Raw genomic sequence first — 7,500 nt, forward strand, 5'->3', positions numbered from 1 at the left:
TTCTCCCTCAGGCTCCTCCATACCTCTTGTCTCGGGACTCTGTCATAAGCCTTTTCAAGGTCAATGAATACCATATGTAGGTCCCTTTGTCTTTCCCGAATTTCTCCATTATTTGCCTCAGACAAAATATACCATCTGTTGTTCCCTTCCCTTCATAAATCCCATCTGCTCTTTACCTATTTGTACTCTTCTCTCAGTCTAGCATCTATCATCCTTTCCAGTATCTTCAAAGTGTGGACATCAATTTAATGCCCCTATAATTACCACTCTTGGACATCGCCTTTCCCTTTAAAATTGGGATCAATATACTCCCACGCCACTCATTTGGTATCTTTTCCTGTTCAAGGATCTTTATCATAAGATCGTACAGTATATCCCACTCCTTCATCTCCTAATGCTTTCCATGCCTCCACCGGGATCATGTCTGGTCCGGTTGCCTTCCCATTCTTCATCTTCTTCAGTGCATTTAGTACCTCTTGCCTAGAAAAACCTCATTACCATGCCAATGTTCACTTGCCCATCCTCTCTTATTAGTCTATTATTTTCTTCATTTAACAACTGTTCGAAATATTCTTTCCATCTCTTCACAATGTCTTCCTCTTTCTAAGCACTACACCCTCTTGATTCTTTATTTGTTTGATGTGTGTTATATCTTTGGTGCTCTTATTTCTAGCCTTTGATAGCTTCATCATCTTCTTTAATCCTTCCTTTGTCCCAGCTCATTATACACATCATCATTACGACTTTGCTTTAGCTTGGGCTACCACCTTTTTCACCACCTTGTTTTTCTCTCTGTACCTATTTCTGTCTTCCACTGACTGTGACTCTTCCCATCTTTTCTTTGCCTCCTTCTTATCTTTTACTACTTTCTCAATGTCTTCATCCACCACCAACTATCCTTTTTCTTCCCATATGATACCAGATGTCTCTCCCTAGCAGCTCCTTTCCATGCCTTCTGGTTATTACTGCTGCATTCGTGCCCACCATTCTTGAACATCTTCAAATCCCTATATCAATATCCTCCAAAACCCTCCTCTTAAACTCTCTCTTCTTATCCCCTTCCTTCTGTAATTCGTACCATTTAATTTTCCTTATCCTTTAGCTTTGGTTTTCTTTCCCTTTTCAACTTCAAGTCCATACATAGCATCCTGTGTTGGGGGGCTTACATGGTCGCCTGGAATAACTTTGCAGTTCTTGACCTCCCACCAGATTTATCCTTTTATACAAGAAAATAGTCTTATCTGGGAGAATCTTCCCCCACTCCTATATGTTATTAGGTGTTCCCTTTTCTTCTCAAAAAATGTGTTTACTATTGCCATGTCGAATGACACAGCAAAGTCCACTACACTCTCTCCTTCTGGGTTTCTCTCCCAATTCCATGGCCCCCATGCACCCGCCCAATCGCCTCATTTTCACTTCCGACATGGCCATTCAAAATCTGCCCCAACTATCACCCTCTCATGCTCTTCCAGTTCTTGCATTATTCCATCCATGTCTCTCCAGAAAATTTCCCTTCTCTTCTTCTGTGCAACCAACTTGTGGTGCATATGCGCTTATAATATTCAGAATCTCTCCTCCATAACATATCTTCAATCTGATGATACGGTCATTCTTTCTATGCACTTCTATTACCGAGTTCTTTAGTTCACTAGACAGTACTATGCCAACTCCATTTCTACCTTGTTTATTTGCTCCACTATAATATAGCTTATATCCATCTCCCAACTCTTTAGCTTTATTTCCTTTCCACCGCGTTTCTTGCACACACACAACATCATCTTTCTTTTCTCTCATCAAGTCAGCCAATTCTCTACCTCTCCCAGTCATGGACCCAACATTTAGCTGACATACTCTGAACCCAATGTGAGCTCGCTTCTTTAGCTGCACCCGCCTCCTGATGCAGTAGCCCTCGCCTTACCACAGAGTTAGGGCGATGTCTCTGTGCGTCGTTTACGGAGTACGCCCTAGCATTACCTCTTTCCATATTTCGGCTCATCCATTTTTGGTTTTGGCACAGATTTTTACAGCCGGATGCCCTTCCTGACACCAACCCTCCCTATTTATCCCGGGCTTGGGACCGGCACCCATAAGGACTTGGTTGCCCCCCCAGGTGGCTAGGTTAATACCAAAAAGAGGATATGATAGAAGAAACCTATCCTTTCAGCCATCGGTAAATCACTTCCCCGTGGGTAAAATACAACCCGAGGTAAAACAAGGATAAACCCGAAGAGCCTTGGGTTAAAACCTATAGACCTATTGAGGATCCTTGGAGGAGGGTAAGCCATTGTATAGAACGCGGCCGTTTCTCTCTGGCGGAAGAGACAATTATTTAAAATGTTTTCCAATTATTTCCAGTTGATGGTTTCAAGGTTTTCATTTGAATACGCATAGAAATATTAAGGGAAAAGAAGTTGAGAGCTTATTGTTCAGCTAGTGCGTTTATAAAAAGTAGGTATAAATTTACATTTAATTTCTCGAACATAATAGTACTACAGCATTTTACAACAGTCTCAGTGGCGGAAGACTGTTTGCTTATCTGTTTTGTTTCTCAGTTCAGCTTTTTTTTTTTTCTGGTACTTGTGTTTTTGTTAACGAAAGTGTTTGTTTTTTTTTGTTAACAACAAAGCTCGTAGCTTGTATATTCCTCTTGATGGTTCTTTCTGACTTTTATTGGTCTATTGTTGTGGTGACATGCAAATCAGGTTTATTTTATTTCTTCTTCGTTTTTACGTCTGAAGTGAAGTTGTTCTTTGAAAGCTCTCGTGGAACCATTTTCATGCGTGAATAAGTTAGAATATTTCTCCATAGAGAAGTAGTGTCGTCAGCTCCCCTCACACGGTGCATTGTAGACATTACTTAAGGATCTTTGCAGCGTCCCTAAGGCCCCTAGCTGCAACCCCTTTCGTTCCTTTTACTGTACCTCCTTTCTTGATATCTTTCTTCATCTTACTTTCTCCTACCCTCTCCTAACAATTGAATCATAGTGCAACTGCTTTGAGGTTTTTCCCTCTTGTTACGCCTTTCAGACCTTTCCACTGTCAATTTCCGTTTCAGCGCTGAATGACCTCGTAGGTCCCAGTGCTTGGGTTTGTCCTAAATTCTAGACTCAATTCAATTATTCAGGTTCAAGTATTTAAGTTTGAATTTGAATAAAATATTATTACCTACATTCTGTTTGTTGTATAGTGAATGACTGTGATTACTTATATTTGTTCTTTTCACAGTGGAAGAAGTACTCTCTCTCTCTCTCTCTCTCTCTCTCTCTCTCTCTCTCTCTCTCTCTCTCTCTCTCTCTCTCTCTCTCTCATTTCCCTTATCTCGTGCAGTATTTCTCTACTATCTATTTATCTGTCTTTCCATCTATCTAATTTTTTTAATGCCTCTTTGTCAAGACATTGGGCGTATGTTACATTAGGTACGAAGTGACCGGAAATTATCGGGTGTATTTGCGGACTAGGTTGTTACCACTGAAAGATATTATTATTATTATTATTATTATTATTATTATTATTATTATTATTATTATTATTATTATTATTATTATTATTATAACTGAAGTAGAAGGCAATAGAGGTGTTTTCCAAATTATTGAAAATGCCTTGGTAGTAATTGATTCTATTTCGATACTGATTTGGTCTCAGCAAAAAATCGAAATAAATATGTTGATAAACAAACAAACAAGTAAATAAATGAATGGAAGATGAATATATTTATTAGATAAAAATACTTCCTGCGTTGCTTTTGTCCTTTGTCGATAGCGTCCTGGTGTTACCTGCATCAATTTTTTTTTTTTTGTACGAAAGTTCAACATCCTAAAATATTTACAAAAAGGTCCATTTAGGAGAACAAACCTTCAGAATTTTAGATTGACGAGATAAATGAGATTTTTTTGTATTTTGTTTTTACTTTTTTGAGGAAGATAAGACGTATATCCTTCCATTGTATAGTACTGGACTCCAGACTTCCAAGAGACAAAGATATGGAATCCTGTCGAAGTGCCATTGACCTGTGACCGCTTCATTTTGTCTCTACAGAACGTCGCTGTGTATGACCTGTTGATGTGGCGTGTATAACTTGTTGAACTGAAGTGTATGATCTGTTGAAATGAAGTGTGTGACCTGTTGATGTGGAGTGTATGTATAACCTGTTGAACTGAAGTGTATGACTTGATTGATGTGGAGTGTATGTATAAGCTGTTGAACTGAAGTGTATGACCTGTTGATGTGGAGTGTATGACCTGTTGACTTGAAGTGTATGATGCCGGGGTCACCTATGTTATTTACTGCTATGTGGAGTTCCACTATTTTTGTTATTACTGTCATTTGCCTGCTGTTATGGCTGGCCTACATTCAGAAGCGTGCTCTCTCTCTCTCTCTCTCTCTCTCTCTCTCTCTCTCTCTCTCTCTCTCTCTCTCTCTGGAAATAGTTTTAACAGTTTTATACAATATGTAATGTGTGTTTCGAAGTATATTACGAACAAATAGAAGGGAAGTGAAATATGCAGAGGAAGTCTCGTTAATATACAATATTTGGAGCATAAATATGCGTGATGACAGGGAAAATATACAGATTATTGGTGCCCAGACACAAACAGACATAATGGAAAAGGGATGTTTCACACACACTATTCTAGAAGGTGCCCGTCGAAATTGCTAGTTATTTCTTTACGTCTGTGAATGGTCAGTATCCAAAGATATATTCATATATATGGCTTACAACTATTGATATAGTTTCTGTCATTCTTACTATAGTAGATTCACATCAACCGTGCATTTGATGTCTAGGCCAGTCCCTAACGACGCTCCTGATTGGCTGTTGATAAGACAATCACAGGGCTGGAAACTCTCCCCAGTCTCTCTCGAGAGTTCACGTAGGCAGGATGTATGCTCCACCTCTCCTTTCAAAAGTATCTTTCAGGAGAGCTCGGAACACAGATACTGCGTATGTGAACTCTCTCGAGAGACTGAGAGTTTCCAGCCCTGTGATTGGCTTATCAACGGCCAAATCAGGAGCGTCGTAAGGGACTGGCCTAGACATCAGATGCACCGTTGATGTGAATCTGCTATAGTAACAAAGATAAGGTGTCAAACGAATTCCTTTATAACCGGAAGTACTAAATGTCACCGGAGCTCCCCCTTTGGCAACGAAAGAGAGGCAGGCCATTGTAACAGAGTCCCCGTGTTTAAATAACCTTGTTCTCACAGTGCTTTAGGTCCACTCTCTCTTTCTCTCTCTCTTTTAGGAGAGTCAGCCAAATTTTAGGGTGTGTAAAAAATAGGATCCCAAACTATATAACACCTTTATATACCTCATTTTCAGTTTTCTATAAAGGTTCGTAAACTCTATTCACCACCTTTCTATATCTTTTCTGTGGTTTTATAGAAAGAGTTTCAAACTATAGAACACCTTTATCTACCTTGTTTGACCTCGTAGGAGGCTAGTGCCGTCAGTGCACCTCACGTGGTTTACTGTAGGCATTACATTAGGTTCTTCGTAGCGTCCTTTAGGCCCCTAGCCGCCACCCCTTTCATTCCTTTTACTGTACCTCCTTTCATATTCCCTCTCTTCCATCTTTCCCCCAACCCTCTCCTAACAACCATTTCATAGTGCAGCTTTCCACGCTGAATGACCTCATAGGTTCCAGCGCTTGGCCTTCGACCTAGATTATTTTTATAATCCAACCCAATCTCTCTCTCTCTCTCTCTCTCTCTCTCTCTCTCTCTCTCTCTCTCTCTCTCTCTCTCTCTCTCTCTTGTTTGAAGTGACACTCACCAGTAGCCGCATACCTGTGGGAGATCCGTGAGGATACGTGACTCATCAGGCGCGCTCACGCAGGTGTTTGCAGGTGTTCAGTAAACATACCTGTGTAAACAGCCGCAGCTTAGAGCGGTGGGTCACTGGTTCTCTTGTTTCCTTAATGATCTGTGGTTGACCTATATCGGGTTCTGGTAGATGCAGGTCAGATCATTCTTTGGTAGTTTTGAATTTCAAGTCAGTGGTTCCTTTGGTGGGCTTGTTCCTCAAGAATAGGGGTTCATCTCCGTAATAATAATAATGATGATAATAATAGTAATAATAATAATATAATATAATAATAATAATTAATAATTAAAATAATAAAATAATAATAATAATAATAATAATAAAAGGGGGTTAAGATAAAGAAAAGATTCATAACATAGCTATAACAAGATTTCATTTCTAACGATCGCCCTCTCTTCATTTCAGGTGAGGCCTGAGTGAGACCTCATGTCTGAAAGCCTCGGTGGTCCAGTCGACCTGGATTGACCGAGTCTGACAGTGGTCAGGTCTGGGTCACACCGGGTCACACTCAAGACCCTGAAAGAACCCGTTCACGACGCCAAACCAGCGGTAAGTGATTTTGATAATTATGTTTTATTTACGTAATTCATAGTTTTTTATAACAAGTTCGTCTTGTGGCTTATTATATACACTCATATGTATACATATAAAGTATATATATGTATATATGTATCTCTAAGTATACCTACAAAGAATTTTATCAGATTTCTATTGACACGGGAAGGTTACCTTGTTCGCCTAGAAGAGAGAGAGAGAGAGAGAGAGAGAGATAGTCGTCTATAAAGCATATTTATAACCAAATCACGTCACTCACTGATATTCGTGGGGGTTGGGGGGGTGGGGGGAGAAAGACATAACCTCAAAAATATTATGAGGAAGGGACATCACGGAAGCTCAGCTCTCTCTCTCTCTCTCTCTTCTCTCTCTCTCTCAACTTTATGATGCGTTCGGCATTCGACTGTGGCTTCTATTTATTGTTTTATTTTTATTATTTTTTATTATTATTATTTTTATTTTTATTTCTCGTGTATTGTTTTGTTGGTGGGCGTTGCATGTCTCATGCGTTCTGTAAGACCTGGCTCTGGGTTTTACAATGGTTGTTTTTTATTATTTTTTTTTTTTTTTTTTGTAGGTTTTTTTCCTCTGCATATCTATTGTCTTGTCTTACTTTGCCTTCACATGCTTTTATCAGCTTTCTTCTTTGGTTCCTGAATTTATTTTCACACTGAGATTTTTTTAATGTCACTTCAGGAAATAAAATTAATACAAAATTAGCATTAAAATTAACTATTTTTAAACAGACGTCAATTTTTAATGTTGCTTTTCGAGATGAAATACTTAATTTAAAGTTGATCTTAACCTTTTTTTATTTTTTTGCAAAATTGTGAATTTTTCTTAATATTGCTTCAGGAAATAAAACAACTATCTTATAATTAGCATCAACTTTTTTTTAAAATAGATATCAATTATAGTTTTAATTTTAAATGATAATTTATTCAGGAAATTTAATGGTGAATAAGATGCATTTTGTATATTAGGGGTATTTAATGATCTGGTTGACATGACTGGTATGGTATACATTATACCTGTTTGTTTAAAAACTTATTTTATTTTCTCTTTTATTAAGTGATCTCTTCTCTTTGTATTTCGTATTACCCTCTGTTACTTCTGTCTATT

The 7,500-nt window shown here is 38.5% G+C and overlaps 1 protein-coding gene across 1 annotated transcript in view; it reads left to right on the top strand.

Annotated features, from left to right (window-relative positions):
* The window catches only part of LOC135212479 (uncharacterized), a gene marked incomplete in the record, with an annotated part of 222,419 nt that overhangs the window by 117,074 nt on the left and 97,845 nt on the right, over nucleotides 1–7,500 (top strand). Inside the window, 1 exon segment of the mRNA XM_064245935.1 lies at nucleotides 6,245–6,372.

This window comes from Macrobrachium nipponense, chromosome 41, assembly GCF_015104395.2.
Source record: "Macrobrachium nipponense isolate FS-2020 chromosome 41, ASM1510439v2, whole genome shotgun sequence".
NCBI lineage: Eukaryota > Metazoa > Arthropoda > Malacostraca > Decapoda > Palaemonidae > Macrobrachium > Macrobrachium nipponense.